The sequence below is a fragment of the Pristiophorus japonicus genome, chromosome 20 (assembly GCF_044704955.1).
Source record: "Pristiophorus japonicus isolate sPriJap1 chromosome 20, sPriJap1.hap1, whole genome shotgun sequence".
Classification (NCBI taxonomy): domain Eukaryota; kingdom Metazoa; phylum Chordata; class Chondrichthyes; family Pristiophoridae; genus Pristiophorus; species Pristiophorus japonicus.
The window spans coordinates 41,758,203-41,781,127 of record NC_091996.1 but is presented as its reverse complement, the minus strand read 5'-3'; the positions used below and the strand labels follow the sequence as shown (position 1 = coordinate 41,781,127).

General features: G+C 47.7%; 1 long non-coding RNA gene across 1 annotated transcript; it reads left to right on the top strand.

The window, feature by feature from the left end:
• The first annotated feature begins 10,215 nt into the window (after positions 1-10,215).
• LOC139232502 (uncharacterized) lies at positions 10,216-21,458 on the top strand. Its single transcript, XR_011588020.1, has 3 exons — positions 10,216-10,280; positions 14,852-15,020; positions 20,882-21,458. It is a non-coding gene; the product is annotated as an uncharacterized lncRNA (long non-coding RNA).
• The last annotated feature ends 1,467 nt before the right edge of the window (positions 21,459-22,925 follow it).

Below are 22,925 nucleotides of genomic sequence, written 5' to 3'. Positions count from 1 at the left end.
GCAGCATAACTAAGACTGCCTATTTCTACCTCTGTAATATCACCTGTCTCTGCCCCTGCCTCAGCTCATCTGCTGCTGAAACCCTCAGCCATGCCTTTATTACCTCTAGACTTGATTATTCCAACGCACTCCTGGCTGGCCTCCCACATTCTACCCTACGTAAACTAGAGGTGATCCAAAACTCAGCTGCCCATGTCCTAACTCGCACCAAGTCCTGTTCACCCATCACCCCTGTGCTCACTGACTTTGGCTCCCGGTTAAGCAACACCTCGATTTCAAAATTCTCATCCTTGTTTTCAAATGCCTCCATGGCCTCACCCCTCCCTATCTCTGTAATCTCCTCCAGCCCCACAAACCCCCTGAGATGTCTGCGTTCCTCTAATTCTGCCTCTTGAGCATTGCTGATTATAATCACTCAACCATCGGTGGCCGTGCCTTCTGTTGCCTAGGCCCCAAGCTCTGGAATTCCCTGCCTAAACCTCTCTGCCTCTCTTTCCTCCTTCAAGATGCTCCTTAAAACCTACCTCTCTGACCAAACTTTTGTTCACCTGCGCTAATTTCTCCTTATGCGGCTCGGTGTCAATTTTTTAAAGTCTCATAATACTCCTGTGAAGCGCCTTGGGACGTTTCACTACGTTAAAGGCGCTATATAAATACAAGTTGTTGTTGTTGTAGAACCAGATTATATAACTTACTTATTTGTTTATTCATCGCGAGTAAAATGAAGTTTTTTGACATTTTACATTTAACGAGGTCTGATGTGGTGCTTTCAAAGACTGGTGTGAGACCTTACAACGGATAACTTATTTAATCAGGTGCCCCATATTGTGGCTCAAAGAGCTGAGCCATGGAGACAGAATGCCAACATGTTGTGTTCTCTCACATTTTCCTTTCTATTTTGCACTAATATTTCAAATAATCTTATTCTTTGACTATATTTGAAACCAAATGTAGAGGAAGTGTGTGTATCAGACAGTCAGTGTTACTGAGAAGGAATGATCGTGTATTTCATATGATGCTTTACCAAACGAAATAAACGCAGAAAAAAGGAAGCTCAGATATTTTTCAGCAAATTCCTTTTAATTCAGTTTTATTCCTTCAGATTCTCTAAGCTGTTCATTCCTTTCTCTCAAAAGTTGAATCCGTTTGACGCATTTCCTTTTCCTATTTGGATGTGAATTGTTCTTTAACAGATGCATAATCTTCCAGTTCCACTCGTTTCCTGCCTCGCTGATGGCAAGTCTTATAATCGTCATGCTGAATTTGTACTTTCAATAAAATTAGCATCTTAGTAAATTGCATTTATAATTCCAAAGCTCAAAATGCAACTGCCTAAAGGAGGTTGATAAATGTTGGGATCGAAGCTGACCAATGTCTCCCCAAGCCATTCCTTTAGTAACTATAACAAAGGCACATTTCAAATCTCTCCAGAAGTTCCCACTGTCTTGTGATGTCCTCAGTGCAAAGCCTGAGCCATGTCCTTCCTCCTGAATTTAGTAGCAGTCCGGAGACTGGAGCACACACCTATTTCTGCACCCCCTACTGTTAGTGGATGTGATTTCATGGGGTTACTTAGTCGCCCTTTCACCTCTGCAACCTGTGGAGCTGGGAGGACTTCTGCTCCTCCCGACTCCATAGATATCAAACTATTGCAAACTTTTCTTACTATTTTTCAGCAGCCTCCAGCGATCCCCAAATTGTCTAATTCCTGTTTTAGGCCGGTGTCTATTGCCTGTTTTAGGCCAGTGTCTATTGCCTGTTTTAGGCCCATGTCTATTGCCTGTTTCAGGCCCGTGTCTATTGCCTGTTTCAGGCCCATGTCTATTGCCTGTTTTAGGCCAGTGTCTATTGCCTGTTTTAGGCCCATGTCTATTGCCTGTTTCAGGCCCATGTCTATTGCCTGTTTCAGGCCCGTGTCTATTGCCTGTTTCAGGCCCATGTCTATTGCCTGTTTTAGGCCAGTGCCTATTGCCTGTTTTAGGCTGGTGTCTATTGCCTGTTTTAGGCTGGTGTCTATTGCCTGTTTTAGGTGGGTGTCTATTGCCTGTTTTAGGTCAGTGTCTATTGTCTTTTTTAGGCCAGTGTCTATTGCCTGTTTCCAGTGTGACAGCTCGCTCATTTCCAGGGAGATGAGGAACAGGAGCTCAAGACTCAAAATTTGTTCCCCCAACAGAAGCAACAATGTTGAATTTCCCCCCATAACTAGTAATCATCCACACCCTGGAATATTTATCGAATTCACTCTCTGAGTTTTCCATACCACCATCTGTCTGCCACACTAGACATTCTCCACCTTCTGTGCAAAGTATTTAAAGTTAGAACTCATCAGTCAGTGTTATGTCCTGGGAGGTTTTTTTATGTTGTTTTCATTTCAAACCATTCACCCCTGCCCTCCAAAGAAACTTCAGTTTAAAAGTGTATGTTTGGCAAAAAGTGATGAAATTCCCAAAGTAGATCAGCACAAATGGAAACATTTCTGGGAGTCGGTGAGACTCTAATATGCAATCTATTGAAGGGACAATGTGTGTTGAAGGGTGTTTCCTGTAGCAGCACGGACAGGATTTTGCAGCTTTGAAAGTCGTGCTGAGCTGCAGATTTATATTTGTATGTTGACCTCATCGAAAGCTGCCAACATCATGGGATGCAAAGGGTTAAAACGAAGACGTGAATTCCGCACCTTCCTCTCAAATTAAGCATTTAAAAATTATTACCAAATGCATCTGAGAACAGGAAGGGGCTGATTCACAGGTGAAGTTCTATTGCTGCATTCAATCTTTAGTCCTCTCTGAAGTATCGGATGTTTTTTGCAATTGCAAGTTGTTGTTTCTTAATATTTATCCCAGTTTTTTCTGCCACTTGTGGCTTTCACTGATGAATTTAATCTTTTGAAATGTTATTGGCCGAAACATACACTGACACGGGCTGGATTTTCGGGCACTAACTGAACATTGAAGGCAGGAATATGGCAGACAGGAAGCGTGACGCCCGCCATCTCAATCTGCTTGTCTGAGGCTCCCGACACAAAATTGAATTTCCCTGAATGTAGCCGTCAGGAAAATCAAGGCTCTTAAAGGGGCCTCTGAAAGCAGCTACCAAAAGTTAGTTACCAGAATGTTGAGTCGGAATGGGCCGCTGCAGGCCTTCTCTTGCCGTCCCTTTTCCCGATCACTGCCTCAACGCCACCCCCACTCCTACCCCCACCTCTGCACCCCCAGCCCATCCCTGTCCCACACACACCCATGTGTGAGCACTGTGTGAGCTGGAACATAGGAAGAGGAGGGCGCCAGTCAGCCCCTCAAGCCTGTTCCGCCATTCATTCAGATCATGGCGATCTGTGACCGAACTCCAGATACCTGCCTTTGGCCCCATAACCCTCAATACCTTTGGTTAACAAAAAACTATCAATCTCAGTTAAAAAAATTAACAATTGACCCAGCAGCAACTGCTGTTTGCAGCAGAGTTCCAAATATCCTCCCACCCTTTGCATGTAAAAGTATTCCTAACTTCACACTGGAAAGATCTTGCTACCTGGCTGACAAGGGCAATGGTGGAGTGACTTGGGATGGAGCAAGAATGCTGCTTTCCGGAGAGAGGCCAATAGGTTCCTACTCCATGATTCCCACACCACGCCTCGGGATATCTGTGCAGCCAGCAAAATAGGAGGTGGGTGGGGTGGCTTGACCCATCCACCTCCACGGAGGTGTGTGGGGGGCCTGACCCATCCACCTCCATGGCACGAACCTGGTATTGCAGTACTTCCAGGAACGGTGCAGTGGCTCTAGGCCTTTTGGCTAAGAGCATTGGCGCAGAGTGATCCTTGATGTGTGCAAGGTGACCTCTGGCGTTTGTGATTTGACAAAGAATTGGAAAGATTGGCAACAAATAAAAAAAAAAAATCTGTGCAGCCAGCCAAGTGATCTGCTGGAAGACAGATCACTGGGCAGCTGAGACACTTTCAACTGAAGAGCCGAGAGGCCCCGTGACAGCTGCCTGAGCTTCCATTGCAGCACTTTGGTGTTTGGTGCGAGCGGCAATGATCAGACAGTGCAAACTGCTGGGCTCCACAAGTTGCTGGATAGCAGGCATTCACCTGCATGATTTGCTGCTGGTGGTCGCACATGAGCTACACATTGAAGGAATGGAATCCCATTCTATTCCTGAAAGCCTCTGAGTTTAAATGCGAGCTTTGCATAGCCACATGTGTGCGACAATGGCTCCCTGGACCATGGGGAATCCTGCAATCCTGGTCAATCTTAGTGCTGTCTGTCTCTGGCAATAGGGAACGATATGTAGCCATTCCTCAGCGCGTTTCGAGCTGCAGATACCACCCTTATGCAGAAGTGCACAGGGGATTGTGAGATGATACTGATAGCCTGGAAGGTTCCAGTAGCATTAAATGAGCAGCTCTCATTGTACGTGCTCAGCTGGTGCCTGGGAGTTTCTCAGTTATGAACCATGGCATCAGAGGATATCATTCGCAGCCCTGCACATTGCACTGGGGCTCAAAGATCTGTGGGACGGATGACTGTCTCATTATAAAAGCATCGAATTGGCCAGCTTTTCCATGCTCCACCCATCCTCTCATGCGTTCTAGGCTCTGTGTCAGGCCATGGACCAAGGTGGCGGGAAACTCCTCCATCCCCCTAGCCATGACCCGTAAACTTCCAGGCAGTCTGTCATTGCGCCAAGCACCCATTAGTCTTCTTCTGAAGCTCGCCCTGAGAGGTCGTTGTCCGACTTCTCTGCAGCAAAACCAATCTGTGACCGTGCCCCCTCAGTGACCATGTCCCCTCAGTGACCATGTCCCCTCAGCGACCGTGCCCCCTCAGCGACCGTGTCCCCTCAGCGACCGTGCCCACTCAGCGACCGTGTCCCCTCGGCGACCTTGCCCCATCGACGACCTTGCCTCCTCCCTCAGCGACCTTGCCCCCTCAGCAACCATGTCCCCTCAGCGACCTTGCCCCCTCAGTGACCTTGCCCCCTCAGCGACCTTGCACCCTGAGCGACCATGTCCCCTCAGCGACCTTGCCCCCTCAACGACCATGTCCCCTCAGCGACCTTGCCCCCTCAGCGACCTTGCACCCTGAGCGACCATGTCCCCTCAGCGACCTTGCCCCCTCAGCGACCTTGCACCCTGAGCGACCATGTCCCCTCAGCGACTTTGCCCCCTCAGCGACCGTGCCCACTCAGCGACCATGTCCCCTCAACGACCTTGCCCCCTCAGCGACCATGTCCCCTCAGCGACCTTGCCCCCTCAGCGACCATGTCCCCTCAGCGACCTTGCCCCCTCAGTGACCTTGCCCCCTCAGCGACCATGTCCCCTCAGCGACCTTGCCCCCTCAGCGACCATGTCCCCTCGACGACCTTGCCCCCTCGATGACCTTGCCTCCTCAGCGACCTTTTCCCCTCAGCGACCATGTCCCCTCAGCGACCTTGCCCCCTCAGCGACCATGTCCCCTCAGCGACCTTGCCTCCTCCCTCAGCGAACTTGCTCCCTCAGCGACCATGTCCCCTCAGCGACCGTGCCCACTCAGCGACTGTGTCCCCTCAGTGACCTTGCCCCCTCAACGACCTTGCCTCCTCCCTCAGCGACCGTGCCCACTCAGCGACTGTGTCCCCTCAGTGACCTTGCCCCCTCAACGACCTTGCCTCCTCCCTCAGCGAACTTGCCCCCTCAGCGACCATGTCCCCTCAGCGAACTTGCCCCCTCAGCGACCATGTCCCCACAGCGACCGTGCCCACTCAGCGACTGTGCCCACTCAGCGATGATGCCCCCTCAGTGACCTTGTCCCCTCGGCGATCTTGCCCCCTCGGTGACTTTGCCCCCTCTCCCAGTGACCTTGCCCCCTCCCTCAGTGACCTTGTCCCCTCAGTGACCTTACCCCCTCGGCGACCGTACCCCCTCAGTGACTTTTCCCCCTCCCCCAGTGACCTTACCCCCTCAGTGACCTTGCCCCCTCAGTGACCTTGCCCCCTCCCTCAGTGACCATGCCCCCTCCCTCAGCGACCGTGCCCCCTCAGTGACTTTGCCCCCTCCCTCAGTGACCTTGCCCCCTCAGCGACCGTGCCCTCAGTGACTTTGCCCCCTCCCTCAGTGACCGTATCCCCTCAGCGACAGTGCTCTTTCAGTGACCTTGCTCCCTCAGCGACCTTGCCCCCTCAGTGATCTTTCTCCCTGGATGACCTTGCCCCCTGGGTGACCTTGCTCCCTCAGCGACCTTGCCCCCTCAGTGATCTTGCCCCCTGGATGACCTTGCCCCCTGGGTGACCGTGCCTCCTCAGCGATCTTATCCCCACAGTGACCGTGCCTTCTTGGTGACCTTGCCCCCTCGGCGACCTTACTCCTTCAGTGACCGTGCCCCCTCGGTGACCTTGCCCCCTTGGCATCTGTGGTGTCCGTTCCACCCGACATGGCTGCTGCCCACTTGTGCCCGCTGCATCACGCTGTGATGCCCCCTCCTCTACCAGAGACTTTAAGTTACGCAGGCGCCGGTCTCTAAGCTGGTGCCTGCAACAGTGGTAACGATTGACACCGTGCCGTCTTCGTCACTCTGCTCCTCCTCCTCTGGGAGCCTGCAATGATAAAGCTAGAAGTGTTAGGGTGCAGCGCGTGTGAATGCTATAGGAGGATGTGTGTGAGGATAGGTTTGGGGGATTAGGGATCAGGAATAGTTGTGGATATGTAAGGAAGCTGGAGTGGCCACTTACCTCTAGGTGATATGCCCCCTGCTCTGACTGTGGTCAATCCACCCCCAATTACCACCAGCACTGCCTCCTCAAGGAAGTGATCTCAGGCAGTCGTGCTTCTCCTCCCCGGTCAGGTCCTGCTATCTTGTCCTGGAAGAAAAAGTGTGGTAATTGTGAAAGAGTGCATTGTCAGGTGTGTACGGGCGTGATGCCTCACATGGTTGAAGAGCAGTGAGATGTCTCAGAGGTGCGAGTAGGCCTGTGAAAGATACAATAGCCTGGGTTGTGTGAATGTCAGTGTCTACTTATATGGTGGATAAAATGTGTTGATGTGATGCTGGTGCAGTTGTTGAGAAATGTGTTTTGTGGGCTGGGATCTTACCTTGACCACTCCTGTTAAATCATTAAATGTTGTGTGGCACTGGAACCATGTGACTGGGGGCAAAGCCCCTGGCTGTGACCTCTTCTGCCATCTCCTCCCACTGCCACCACATTAGTTGGCTTTATGGGTTCCTTCCCCCACTATGGGTGCAGGACATCTCTCCTCCACTGTGCCTCCTCCACCAGGACTCCAGTGCTGCCTCTGAGAACCTGTGAGCCCTCTCCCTTGGTGCACACTTCAGTGGAGGTGTGTGCGTGCAGGATAAACATGCAGGCCTCTGATATAGTGCCTCCAGGCACAGTTAACTCATGGTAATCAGCAATTATCTCAAGATTGCCAGCTAAATCCAGTCTTTTAAACAGGTGAATTTTATTAACACTTAGTACCTGTGTTTGCCTTTTTCCCGAAATAACCGTCTTTATCTGGTCATTCATCACATTGCTGTTTGTAAGAGCTCGCTGTGCACAAAATAGTTCCTGCATTTCCTGTATTACAACAGTGACTGCACTTCAAAAGTACTTCAATGACTTTAAAATGCTTTGGAATGTCCTGAGGTCGTGAAAGGTGCTATATAAATGCAATTTCTTTCTTTCAATGGAAACGTGTTGTAATACAGATGTCACGATTCATGGTTAACAATTTTGCACTTCTAAGGGTAAAATCCCAAGTGCCACTGTAATATATGCACCTATGAGTATGCTCACAGGTTTGTGGAGCTGTTGAGTTGGGAGTGGCTTAGCCAGTCATGTGATGTTCACAAGACTCAATAAAACCCGAGCCAGTTGGGTTCAGGGGATCCACGATGGGGCAGGTGGTTGTGAGCTTGGTGGATGAACTGTAATGTGCAGTGTGATTGTTAAACTATTGCTCATAGCAATGTGTTGCTATGAATTCTTAAGCAAAGAAACCATGAAGCAAATACATAACAGCCACCACAGGATGAAACTCTGAAGCAGGAACAACAGGAAGGGGACAGTCCTGCAGTGCGGCCTCCTGCCAGAGCTGTCAGGCAGAAAATCATTGAAGAGTGTTTTTCATGAAGATTTCCTCCCTTCCCTAGTGCGCCAACACTCATTCCTTCCTTTCCACCTACTCGTTACACCCACCATCTCAATGCCCTCAATCGGTACAAATTCACCGGTGCTGCAATAAGATTATGAAGACAAATAGTATTCCAAAAAACAAAGTTTACTCCTCCACCATAGTTCAGCAATTTTCATTTGAGAAATGCTTATAATAAACATCGAGAACTAAAAGTCACCCTTATCCAAAGTCTTTTCTCTGTGCTTGGTTACCAACAGGGTGGTTCATCAGTGGCTACAGCTTGGGAGGTGGAAGCTGCTGACCTTTCCCTGAGGGCATTTGAAATGTCCGTGGTGGGCGACCTCGAGGAACTTTGGCTTAAAGAGTCAACTGTAGACAGCTGGCTCTCGGCTTCAGTGGCTGCAGTCTGGCCCAGCTGGCTGGTGCGGGAGCAGGTGTGCTGTCATCCTGAGACGATAGCAGGTGCCTCCTCCATGGAGCCAATGCCACTCTCAGGGATTGAGCCTCAGCACTCCCACTGCTCTGTGTGAGAACAGAGTACAAGCATGCTGGGGCCTCTTGAAGTCCCTATACCCACTCTCCTTCAGGCTTTGTAAGCCAGAGGAGCTGAACCCCAGAGCCAAGGTGCCAGTAGTCTGAGCTTCCAACAAAACAGTCCGTGCTGTCACCAGAGTTCTCCATGACTGTGGGCCCCCTTGCAGTGCTCAAAGTACTGACCGCTCACTCCACTGTGCATTGAGACAGCACACAAGTTGGAGCTGGACTCCTCGATGCCCTCTGACATTGTGCACAAGCTCACTGGAAGGTGGCCCAGTGCACTTAGGAACTCCATGTGCATTGCCATCAGTCTTCTTGTGTATCACGGGTCCTCAAAGTCTTCAGCCGTGCTCTGCAGCAGGGCGAGGGAGCAAACACTTGCTCTGGTGAGCTGCTTCCTGGACTGTCCTAGCCCCGTGTCCTTGTTCCAGCGCACTAGTGCTAGGAGTATCTCCATCCTATACCATCAGGGCCACTAGTGTACAGGGCAGATCTCTGCCCATTCTATGTGTATATGTACATGTATTTGTGTGTGAGTATATGTGTGAGTGTATGTGTGTGTATCAGTGTGTGTGTGTGTGAGAGTGTATGTGTGTGAGTGTGCGTGTGTGAATGAAAATGAGTGTGTCAGTGTTGGTGTATGTGTGTGTGTAAATTTGAGTGTTTGAATGTGTGTGTATGTGTGAATGAGAATGTGTATTTGCGAATATATGTGAGTATGTGAGAGTGTGTGTGTTTGAGTGTGTGAGTGCATGTGTGTGAATGAGAGTGAGTGTGTGTGTCTATGAGAGTGAGTGTGTGTGTTAGTGTGAAAATGAGAGTGAGTGTGTGAATGAGAGTGATTGTATATGAGTGTGTGAATGAGAGGGAGAGTGTGAATGAGAGTGAGTGCGTGTGCTTGAGAGTGTGAGTGTATGTGAGTGTGTGAATGAGGGTGAGTTGTGTGAGTGTGTGAGTGTATTTGAGTGTGTGAATGAGAGTGGTTGTGTGTGAATGAGTGAGTGGGTGTGTGTGAGTGTGTAAATGAGTGTGTGTGTGTGTGTGAATGAAAGTGAGTGTCTGTGTGTGAGTGTGTGAATGAGAGTGAGTGTGTGAATGCGAGTGTGTGAATGAGAGTGAGTGTGTGTGTGTGTGAGTGAGTGTGTGTGAATGAATGAGTATGTGTGTGAGTGAGTGTGTGTGAATGAATGAGAGTATGTGGGTGTGTGAATGAGCGTATGTGTGAATGAGAGTGTGTGAGTGTGTGTTTAGGTGCACATTTTTGAGAATTAAATTAAAAGGTTAAAAATCACCAGTGAACGGGGGTATTAAAGGATAAAGTTTATTAAAGAAAATTGTGTGGATTGAAAATCGTCCAGTGAAAAAAAAATTGTTCCAGAGCGGAAAGGCTGCGGTGAATGTGCAGAAATCCATCAGCCCAGGGTTTGCTGTGAGGCGAAGATTAGCCGCAGCAGGATGACTATTTATTACAAGAACTCTTTATCAATCCCAACAGGTAACGGAATTCCGGTCCGGATTGTCGGCCAGCTCTGATTTATAAACCAATTGTCACCGGATGAAAAGCATAAAATGTGCGAGTGGATGCAGTGAACGCCGCAGTGAGCCAGGCTGGGGAGCTGACACACCGTGGGTAGGAAACACTTTCAACTTTATTAACTTTCTCTCTTCATTCGCCACAATTGGGTTTTGGCCGTAAAAAAATGTTTAAAATGCTGAAAGTGCAGTTGTGGGGATTCCCAGCGCAGGTAATCTGGGCAGTATGGATTTATCGAGTGAATTTCGGACTTCGGACTCCGGACTTGTTACTTGAATAACTTCCTTTAAATCGGATTCACAGGAAGAGCTTGACTTTATAAAAATAGATTTAAAATCTTTCATGTTTGTAATCCAGCGACAAAGGTTTATTGATAAATAGAACTCTTTATGATGTAAAACATTTTGGGATGTAAGTGTTTTGAGGGTCTGTAACTCTGGTTGAAGCTTCCTGCCCCAGACTACATTCACTGAACCTTTGCTTATCAGTAGACTGGAGACGGAAGAAGCGAATGGAGACGGTGACTGAGCCGAGCACATGTTCAGCCCAGGAGGCGGCGGATGAGCTGGGTGTGAGATTGTGGGAACCTTGAGCTCGCTCGGGGATATTCTGCAACTTTATGATAAGAGTTAAACTTCGCAGGAGTCTGAAAAACCTGTTAGTTAGGGAATGGGGCAGAAACGGGGTCAGCTTTTAAATTCATAGCCAATTTTCATCACAAGAATTTAAATTGCAGCAAGTTAACAAGTAGCGGCGCCATTGCGCCGATCGATCCACCAGTGGCGGAGTGGAGGCGGAGCGACGGTGTGTGGGGTAAAAGGGTGTAGGAAATAAAGTATCGATTTAGAAATAAAGAAGGGATCTCAATGTAGTTTCTGCACTCGCTGCGTGTTTGGAGGAGACCAGGGCCATATTGTGGCTGTTTCCGCTCAGACTTCGCCAATCGGCCTTTTCTCAGGACGTTTTAAATCCGTTTTTGCGATGGATCCGAACATTGCTGGAGAATCTGAAAACAAATCAGAATCGGAGACAGAGAGACACATAGAGAGAGAAAGAGACAGAGAGACAGACACAGAGAGAGACAGACACACACACACACAGACGGAGACATACAGACACACAGACGGAGACAGACAGACACATAGACAGAGAGAGACAGGCACACACACTCAGACAGAGAGACAGACACACATACAGACACACAGAGAGACAGACACACACAGACACAAGGACAGAGACAGAGAGACACACACACAGACGGAGACAGAGAGACACATAGACAGAGAGACAGGCACACACACTCAGACAGAGACAGAGAGAGACAGACACACACACAGACACAGACACAAGGACAGAGCCAGAGAGACAGACACACACACACGGACGGAGAGAGAGACACACACTCAGAGACGGAGACAGAGAGACAAACACACACACACGGAGACAGAGAGAGAGAGACACACACACAGACCCGCATTGAGAGCGGAGTTGAAAAGAAAATCGACGGTGTTGTTCCATCAGGAAAGGCAGAGAAATGAAATTCCGCTGTTAATGGAGGAAACACGGAAAAATGAGGTTAACAAATGTCCGGAATCGCACGGGAACTGGGGAACCAGACACTCCCGTGTTTCATTGAAACAAGAATGTCTCCCTTTTCCGGCGATTCATTGCTGTCGGGTTCGCTCTGAAAGTTTGGGGATTGTCACAATCCGGATAGCACCCGGGGCAGGATTTATCCCAACTTCTCCAGGTCAAACAAATCTACTTCAAAACTGGAATTGCTTCAACTGGAATCTGGACAAGTTCCATTAATCTAACAATTCAACTAAAGCCAGCGAAAAGCAACATCAGTTGTCGCCCCAAACCTTTAAAGCACAAAGGGGGATAAATTCGCGTGTTTGCACCTCCCGTTAGCGACCCCGGGCCAGGAACCGCCTCCCGTGAAATTCCGCGGGAGGTAGTGAAGGCGCAAACCTACTGTCATCGTCGTGTGCAGCGAACCATTTTCGCCCCGGAGCCGAACTTCGGTAGCAATATTTGCCTTGAATTCGCGGAGTTCATGCCGCGATGTTGCAGCCCGGCATTCCTGGGCCACAGCACCCCGCTCCCCGTTGGAGAATTGGTGGCCCCTCGCCCCATTGCAGAGTTCGCAGCGCTCTCCCCATTACCGGCGCTCCGCCGAGCGCTGGAAAATTCCCGCCATTAGCGCTCCGCTCCTTCCCCTGAGAGGAAGGGCAACGCCCTTGTTTATTCTGAAAAGTTGCAATAGCAGAATGTCAAAAGGGAACTGAATTCTCCGATTAAGGTAAAATAAGTGAAGCTGGACCGTACAGAAATGTCCCAGGTCTGATGCAGAGCTCTGTCTGATTGTTGTCCATGAAAGGACATTGCTGGGAGGCTGCAAGGAGTCCCTAACTGGGAAAGAAGAAAGTCCGGGTCCTGTTCGTTACCACTAGACAATTGCCTCTGCTGCAAAATATGTACCTGTGGATATTGGGCTAGGACAGGATCTTACGCTGTTATATAATTCCCTTGTGATAGAATAAATATGTCACCACTCACTGTCTCAGCTGACACAAGAATGGCCATTTGGGCCATAGAAACATAGAAAATAGGTGCAGGAGTAGGCCATTCGGCCCTTCTAGCCTGCACCGCCATTCAATGAGTTCATGGCTGAACATGCAACTTCAATATCCCACAGGAAGAGGAGGAACCCGGACCCACTGTACCCCAGGGGGGGAGCCTGTACCACCGTACCCCAGGGGGGAGCCTGTAACCCCTGTACCCCAGGGGGGAGCTGGTGCCCCCTGAACCCCAACGGGGTGCCCGTACCCCAGCAGGTAGCCCATAACCCCTGTACCCCAGGGGGAGCCTATACCCCAGGGGTGGAGCCTGTACCTCCGTACCCCAGGGGGAGCCTGTACCCCAGGGGGGAGCTGGTACCCTCTGAACCCCAACAGGGAGCCTGTACCCCAGCGGGTAGCCCATACCCCCTGTACCCCAGCAGGGAGCCTGTACCCCAGTGGAGAGGCTGTACCCCAGTGGGGAGCCCATACCCCCTGTACCCCTGCGGGGAGCCCATATCCCCTGTACACCTGCGGGGAGCCCGTATCCCCTGTACCCCAGCGGGGAGCCCATACCCCCTGTACCCCAGCGGGGAGCCCGTATCCCCTGTATCCCCGCGGGGAGCCCGTACCCCCTGTACCCCAGCGGGGAGCCCGTACCCCCTGTACCCCAGTGGGGAGCCCGTACCCCCTGTACCCCTGCGGGGAGCCCGTACCCCCTGTATCCCTGCGGGGAGCCCGTACCCCCTGTACTCCCACGGGTAGCCCGTATCCCCTGTACCCCAGCGGGGACCCCGTACCCCCTGTATCCCCGCGGGGAGCCCGTATCCCCTGTACTCCCATGGGGAGCCCGTATCCCCTGTACCTCAGCGAGAAGCTTGTACCCCTGTATCCCCGCGAGGAGCCCGTATCCCCTGTACCCCAGTGGGGAGCCCATACCCCCTGTACTCCAGCGGGGAGCCCGTACCCCCTGTACCCCAGCGGGGAGCCTGTACCCCCGGCGGGAGCCTTCCTTTCTCTATAACCTCCTCCTCCATCTGGTACTATACCTGAAACGTCTGCATCCAACAGCCTGCATTGTTCCAACCACCATCTCTGTCCCCAACACCAGCACCACTGCTGCACATGGGTGATTTTTCATACCTGTTACTTTGGCCTCTGAGCGAAATTGACAATTGATATGGACTTAATGTCAGTGTCATGCACCAGGACTTAACTTATATTAATCTCTCCTCAATGCCTTTTTCCTTTTCTCTGCATTCAGCTGACGCAAGATATTCTTCCATTAAACATGCTCTGCACATCATGTGTATGTATATACTCCCATCGAACCCTTAGGTTTGAGTCAGACACCACTGTTATAACAATTGGGTGATTTAACTTCATTTCATAAGGATGACGCATTGCAATGAATTGTCTGAAAAGGATTGAAACACAAAATTAGTAAGCCTTGACCATCGTCAAAGGTTAGAAACTGTGTTGGTCCCAGAGGATAGTAGATTAGCCTCCCAGAGCAAAGAATTGATGGAGTATCAGGTGATAGCGGAGGGGGTGGGGGGGTTTGATTTGTATAGTGGGGGGGGGGGTGGGGGGGGGAAGGGGCTGATCAGTATAGCGGGGGAGGGAGGGTTGATGGATATAGCGGGGAGGGGGTGTGATGGGTATAGTGGGGGAGGGGGGTTGATGGAAATAGTGGTGGGGGGAGTTGATGGGTTTAGTGGGGGAGTGGGGTTTAATGGGTATTGTGGGAGACGGGGTTTGGTGGGTATTGTGGGAGAGGGGGTTTGGTGGATATAGTGGGGAGGGGGGTTGATGGGTATATTGGGGATGGGGATTGATGGGTATAGTGGGGGAGGGGGGTTGATGGGTATAGCAGGAGGGTTGATGGGTATATGGGGGTTGATGGTTATAGCGGGGGGGGGTTGATGGGTATATTGGGGGATGGGGGTTGATGGGTATAGTGAGGGAGTTTAATGGGTATAGTGGGGGAGTTTAATGGGTATAGTGGGGGTGGGGGGTTGATGGTTATACTGGATGGAAATAGATTGATGGGCTGAATGGCATTTTCTGTCTAGGTTCTCTTATGTTATAAATTATCCACAGGAGGCAGGTATTTGTCCGAATGGAAGAGATGGACAGAGGAATGGTGGAGCTGAGACAGACAGAAGAGGTCAGGTTCTACACTTGGAGCTGATGCTGATGTTCACAGTCACGGACCATGTTTATCATCAGAAAATGCTGATACGTTGCCGTATTTCTGTTATCAAACTGGGTAAACCTTTTATCACTTCTATCCATAATTGTTTACCTCATTGAACTACAATTATCCAGGTCCAGAACACAAATTCATTCATTGTTTTGTGTGCAGCAATAATTGCACTTAGTTACTGTCCAACCATTACAATTTCATTTGTCTGTTCCTGCACTGAAATTACATTAGACTGTTTAGCAGAATTTTTTCAACAACAGCCATTGCAGCTCAAGTATAACTTGTTACAACTTGTTACAAGGGAAGAGGTGGACAACAAACAGGAAGACTGAAGCTTGGGCAAATAAACAGGCCTAGAAATAGGTTCAGGCCTGTTTTTGGGCAAATGACCAGTGGCTCACTACTGCACCCAACCGGGAGGCTTGAAACCGGCCCTAAAGTGGGCTTTGGGACTCAGTAACGTCTGTTGAGCTGCCAGGGCCTGTTGCACTTCCACAGGCAGATCGCCCATCTTATAAAGGGTCCTCTCATCTCACTGGCGAAGGTCCCAAGGAGGTGATCAAGATTCTCTGCAGTTTGGAAGTTTACACCTGGCTCCACAAGAATGCTTTTAATAATTTATTTTACTTACCACTTGGTGGCAGAAATCTTGAGCAGGGCCGGCTGACTCCTGCTCTCCCCCACTCCTGCTCCACTCATCCAATTTCACAGATGGGTCCTAAACCATGTATTAACTCCTAGTTTACATATGTAAGGGTCCTAATGCCTGACTTAAGTGCCCGCCAAGGATGCCTGAAAAATTATCCAATGCAATATTGGGTTGGACGTCTTTCAATTGGTCCATTCACTCTCATTGCGCCCATTTATGGCCATAGTGAGGTCCACTTTCTCGGCCATCGTCTTTTAGGGGACATCCTGAACAAACAGGGGGGTTGATGAAAGTGATGCCAGAATCACATGGGTGTGGGTGAAAACCAAACCAGATTTGTCAGTGTTCAGCTATACAACGTGGAAGTCAGGTAGTATTGGAGGCATGATAGTGGGAGAAGGTGGGTAGTTTTAGGTATAATTTGTGTACATGTATAAGATGGCACCTTGCCAAAAATGATATCACTAAGAGTTAATGTATAGATCATGAATAGGTGGGGAGCAAAGATGGAGCCCTGGGCACAACAGGTGACAAAAAGGGTGTGGGAGCAACAACTTTCTGAGATGTACTGACTGCACTGAGAGAGGTAAGAACAAGACAGAGATTCCATGCAGGTGATGGAGAGATGCAGAGGAAAATGTGAAGGCAACAGAAAAGTCAAGTGCAATGAGGAAGGACAACAAAATATGATCTCCGTCACGCAGGCTATCATTGACCAGTCAAAATGTTGCTAAATTATGTCAAAACTATTGACAAGGAGAAGATTGTATTCAACTCCCAAGATTGCCTAGGCTCTGGTGGGTCTCCCCATCCTTAGATCCTGTGATACCACAATAGAAAGTGATGGGAATAACCTTGGAAGGTGCTGATAACTACGATTCAGGTAAGATGGTGATTCTGGCAGTTATTTTAACATTAAACACTCTATTAAACACTGATCGATAGCTTTTTGAATATTAAGGGATCAAGGAATATTGGGGATAGTGCAGGAAAGTTGAGTTGAGGTAGAAGATCAGCCATGATCTTAATGAATGGTGGAGTAGGCTCAAGGGACGAATGGCTTACTCCTGCTCCTATTTTTTATGTTCTTATCACGTTTATGTGTAATTTAATATGATAGGAATGGTGATAACAAAGTATGGTGCATAGCAACTCCTTTTAATGTTTGCTACATAGAATGTACAGTACAAAGACAGACCATTTGGCCCAACCGGTGCATCAATGCTATTCGCCTCAACTTGTGGTTACGAGCTCCACATTCTCACCACTCTCTGGGTAAAGAAGTTTCTCCTGAATTCCTTATTGGATTTGTTAGTGACTACCTTATATTGATGGCCTGAGTTTTGAATTCCCCAAGTGGAAACATCTTCTCCATGTCTTCCCTATCGAACACTTTTTTTCTAGAGAAAAGAGCCCCAGCATGTTCAGTCTTTCCCGATAGTTGTACCCTTTCATTTCTGGTATCATCCTTGTAAATCTTTCTTTGCACTTTCTCCAGTGATTCTATATCCTTTTAGTAATGTGGAGACCAGTACTCCAAGGGCTGGATTTTCGTTTTAATTTCATCTCTGTTAGCGCCCCAGAGGAGTAGTAATGGGTCTTTAAATGTGTTCCGCCCGGGAGGCCAGCTTCCAGCACCCCGCCGGGAGATTGGTGCTGGTTTTGCGGATGCGCTGAGCAGTACCGCCCGGGAGTGTCGAGGGAAGGAATGACTGAATGAGGTAAGTGTGGTATTTTTTTGGTTTTTGCAATTTATCTTTATTTGGGGTCAGTACAATATTGGGAATGTTTTCTGAGTTTTGCGTGTCGATTTTTTTTGCAGAGAGGCCTCTCTTAGGGCACTACGAAGCCGGTTCTTTCGCTCATGATTTTCAGTTGCTTACCCGGCCTAGCACCCTAAGAGAGGTGTGGAACGCCTCCCTCGGTGCTCCGCTCCACATTCAGGGCCCAGCTACTGAATTTTGTGGCTGCAGACGCAAACCATTTCCCGGCACAAAATTTACCGTCCGCCGCCATTATCGCCTGAAAATGCCTCCAACCGAAAATCCAGTCCTTGCAAGTGTGGTCTAACCAATGTTCTTTAACATACCTGCTTTTGAATTCTATCCCTCTAGAAATGAACCCCAGTGCTTGGTTTGCTCTATTATGGATTTATTAGTAAGGATTTCATTATATTTCCTGCCAGCAATGTTAAAGTTCTCTGGGCTTGTTCTATGTCCCTTTTTAAATATCGGCATAACATTCGCTGTTCGCCAGACCTCTGGCACTATTCCCTTTTCTAATTAATTTTTACATATATGTAATAGTGCATCTGCTATCGCCTCCATAACTTTATTCAATATGCGTGGATACAATCCATCCGGACCAGGGGTTTTATCCTCTCTAAGTTTGATTAGTTTATCAATGATCTCCCCTCTTTCTATCTTAAATGTCTTTATATCTTTTTTGATCTCTTCTAATGCATTGCCCACCTTGTTAGTCTCTTGGTAAATACTGAGGCAAAGTTAATATTCAATATTTCTGCCATTTCACTGTCATTGGCCATGATCTTATTGAATGGTGGTGCAGGCTCGAAGGGCCGAATGGCCTACTCCTGCACCTATTTTCTATGATTCTATGATTACCTGTCAGTTTATCGTGTGTATCCTTTAGTCACTATCCTGATTTTCCTTTTGTTATTTGTATCTGTAGAATACTTTACTATTTCTTTTTATATTCCTTGATAATTTAATCTTGTAGTTCCACTTTGATTTCCTGATTTTTTTTAACTTCTTTCTAAACTTCTTCATATTTCTTTTGTCATCTTCCCCTTTATTGTCTGTACTTTGTGTGTGCCTATTTCTTTAGTTTCAATTTAACCTTTATCTCTTTATTCATCCACGTGTTTCATTATTGGCTAGTTTTTTCTTGTTTTTTAGAGTAATATATTTGTCCTGAACCCTATTGATAACCATTTAAAATATTTCCCACTTCTGGGCTATCTCTTTGTTTGTCAATATTTTTTCCAGTTTGCTTCCCCAATTCCATTCTCTTCCCCTCAAAATTATTTTTTTACCAATCTATTAATTTGGTCTTTGCCTTACTTATGTCCATCTCCATCATTATCTTAAACCTTATTGTGTTGTGATCGCTATTGCCATGATTTTCCCCAATGCTTACTCTCTTATCTGCTCCCATTCTGGATCCAGCAGTGATTCCTCTCGTGTTAGGCTTTTTACATACTGGGTAAGAAAGGAGTCCTGTACACACTGTAAAAACTTCATTCCCTTTTCCGCATTCACTATCTCTTCTTGCCAGTTTATTTGGGATTGGTTGAAATGTCTCATGATTATTATTCTGTCTTTCATTAATTTCATAGATTTGCTTACATATTACTCCCTGCATTTCCTGTGCACTATTATGTGATCTGTAGAATATCCCTATTAACATGATCGATCCCTTATTCTTTATCTCAATCCATATGGATTAAGTTTCTATCTTAATGTTAATTATATCCCTTTTTTCTATTACCATTATGTTATCTCTAGTTGGTACAGCTCCCACACTGCTGCATCATCCTTCAGTTCAGGTGGAACCCATCTTCTAATAGTGATTCTTTCCATAACTGACACACTGTGGCTGCAGTGTGTATGATCTACAGGCTGCACTGCAGCAACTCGCTAAGGTTACTTTGACAGCACCTCCAAACCCTGCTACCTCTACAACCAAGCAGGTCAAGAGCAGCAGGAGCCTGGGAACACCATCACCTCCAAGTCACACACCAGCCTGACTTGAACATATATCACCATTCCTTCATTGTCATTGGGTCAAAATCCTGAATTCCCTAATTAACACAATCGTGGGAACAACATCACCACATGGACCATAGTGGTTCAAGGAGAAGGTCCACCACCCCCTCCTCAGGACAACTAGGGATACAATAATTTCAGCCATGCCCACATGCCAAAAACAAATAGTTTTTTTAAAGTGCTGGCCCTCTTTTTTTGCTGCCTTTGGAATACTGGCCTTGGAGCCTTGGTCTGGGTAGGTTGGCCTGGGAGTTGGGGGCCTGGGAGTTGGGGGCCTGAGGATGGGGGGCCTGGTAGTTGGGGCCCTGGGGGCCTGGGAGTTGGGGGCCTGGGAATTGGAGGGTTGGGGGCTGGGAGTTGGGGTCCTGGAAGGTGGAGGCCTGGGGGTTGGGGGCCTGGGAGTTGGGGGCCTGGGAGTTGGGAGGTTGGGGGCCTGGGAGTTGGGGGCCTGGGGTTTGGGGGCCTGGGAGTTGGGGACCTGTGTGTTGGTGGTCTGGGAATACAGGCCTTGGGGCTGGCATAGCCTAAGTCCAGAAATGTTCACAAACATCTGCAAATGACCAAGTATTATCTTGGGTTTAACAGTTACAATGAAATGGTAAGAATGTAGAAAGGGATATGAATGAAATGAAGAGTTAATGCACTTCCACATGGCAAATGTGCAGCATCTCTCCAAAGGATCTCCTGCCAGTGAACAAAGCTTTGGATCCGCCTGAGCATGGGTTGTGTTTCTGACAAGGGTTGGCGGTACTGCGTTCTGGAGCAGTGCTCGAAGAGATCAAAACAAATATTCTCCTGCAGGTGTTTGAAAACCTTTGGCCAATATGTTATTTAAGGCCAAAACCGGTCAGACCTGAGAAAGGATAATGAATTGTATGTTGGTGACAGTCCATTATTACTTTTGGTACGCGCTGTGACACTTCAAACTCGTACCGTGAGTAATAATGCACAGTTGCTGACACTTTCACCGCAGATTCTTCATCACTGTGCACAACTAGACAGATGATTGTGGCTGAATGGAAGTCACGCTGTAGATTTTACTTGTGCAACAACCATGGGCTGTTTGCTACTTTTAGTAAACAGACCTGAAATTACACAAGAAAGGCAAAGATTTCTGGATGATTCTTACTTAGAACTCACTTCCTATTTGGAGCAAAATTCTTCACTAAATAAATAACCCAAGAGTGTGACAAAAATTGAGTATTTTATCAATTTATTTTCTCTTTGCTTTGGTTCTTAGTTTAAATCAGTTCCTTTGCAAAATGAAAGATACAGATTTCTAAACGCCAAGGTAGAACCAGAGCTGTGCAATGAAGCAATGCTCTTAATATGCTAATTATTCAGTGCAAAGTTATTAATACTGATGTCTCACCTTAACACTTCATGTTTTCTATTGTAGAGATTTCCATCCATAAAATCTACCAAAATGATCAGCGTTATCCCCTTCGGGGTTGCAATAATATTATTTGCTTTATTTCTTCCCTCAGGATTGCCTGCTGAGAATGACTGAAAGGAAAAAGGTTTTAGCTTAAAGATGGAATGCGGGTAAAAATGCTTCACAAATCTCCACTTTTAGTTAGTTCAGTTCAGGCCTTAAAGGCAGCGAGGTGGAATGAAGGCGTCTGAACACCAGATTCATGCATAACCCAGCACAGGCATGATGGGCTAAATGGTCTCCTTCTGTGCTGAATTATTCTGTGATAACCTTTTCCTCACAGAAGTATGTTCAAAGTTACAAGAAATGATTGAAGACTCATTACATTTGAGACAGATTTTATATTTAACTTGTTTCTGGTAATTTTGGAATTTCCCCCTTAACCCTAATCTCTAACCCCAATCCCAACCCTAACCCCAATCCCAACCCTAAATGCTTCTGGTAATTTTGGAATTCCCTGCCTAACCCCAACCCTAACCCTCTCCTCTCTTATGACGCTCCTTAAAAGCCACCTCTTGGTTTGGCATCCATTTATTTCTCTCTGAAGCGCCTTGACACATTTATTTTTATTAAATGCAAGCTTTTGTTGGTGTTTATATTTCAGAATAAACATGATTGATTGTTTAGAAGCTGAGAGATACAGGCTCCGTGTGATCTGTCCATCAGTCAGAAAGGTCCAGAGTTACTATTTACTGGACTTAACAACAACATGAAGGTTTTGTTATTACGCCAACTACACTGCCTCCCACATTACTTTGTGCATCTTGATTTATACAAGGTGTATATAGCTATATCCCTTTACACTGACCATAAAGGTGGAGAGCGAATTGTCCGAATTGTAACAGGAAGCTGTGCATTTCAGAGATTTTTTTTAAATTCTGAAGCATTTTGCAGTGTCAGAAGTGATGATAAGAGCCCCTCACTAGTTTGGTAATGGGTGCTGCATCGATTATGTGTTAATATAGGTCGATACGGCTTTTAATGAGTAAGTTGGGTATAATATGCAATATACCAAAAAATAGCAAATTTGTCAAATTAATTCTTCACACCTGACTTGACAAATGAAGCCTGTGGAAAATTTCAAATCTGAATTGGTTTTGAGGATTTATTAGAAACATAGGGCCCAAGTTTCCACATGATTTGCGCCTGATAGGAGCAACTGGTGGAGAACGGACTATCTTAGAAATCGCAATTTTCCACATTTTTTTTTCTGCAGTTCTAGTCAGGTAGAACAGTTCTACTTTGGAGCAGAATTTTTTCTTCAAAAGGGGGCGTGTCCGGCCACTGACGCCTGATTTGAAAGTTTCCACAGTGAAAATGTACTCCAAACTAAAGTAGAATGGAGCAAGTGAAGATTTTTGTAGAACTGAAAAAACCTGTTCTACACATTAAAAAATCAGGCGCAGGTTACAAATTAGGCGTCCAGAACGAGGTGGGGGGGGGGAAGGGAAGTCATTAAATTCTATAATAAATCCTTATTTATACTTATACAAATATTATATAAATAAATCCAACCTGAATAAACATTTATAAGCAAAGAAAAGATTAAATAAACCATCTTCCTACCTGTGTGAAAGTGCTTCAGCCAGGGAGAATTCTGCAGCCGTTCATGCCGCTGAGCGGGAGGGGGGGGCGGGGAGAAAGCCGTTCATGCCGCTGAGCGGGAGGGGGGGTGGGGGGGAGGAGAAAGCGGTTTGTTGCCGTGGAGAGAGGGGAGGGAGGGGAAGGAGACAGCGGCTTGTTGCCGTGGAGGGAGGGGAGGGAGGGGAAGGAGACAGCGGCTTGTTGCCGTGGAGGGAGGGGAGGGAAAAGAAGGAGACAGTGGCTTGTTGCCGTGGAGGGAGGGGAGGGAGGGGAAGGAGACAGCGGCTTGTTGCCGTGGAGGGAGGGGAGGGAGGGGAAGGAGACAGCGGCTTGTTGCCGTGGAGGGAGGGGAGGGAGGGGAAGGAGACAGCGGCTTGTTGCCATGGAGAGAGGGGAAGGAGACAGCGGCTTGTTGCCATGCAGGGGAGGGGAGGGAAAAGAAGGAGAGAGCCGTTTGTTGCCGCGGAGGGGAGGGGAGGGAGGGGAAGGAGAGAGCCGTTTGTTGCCGCGGA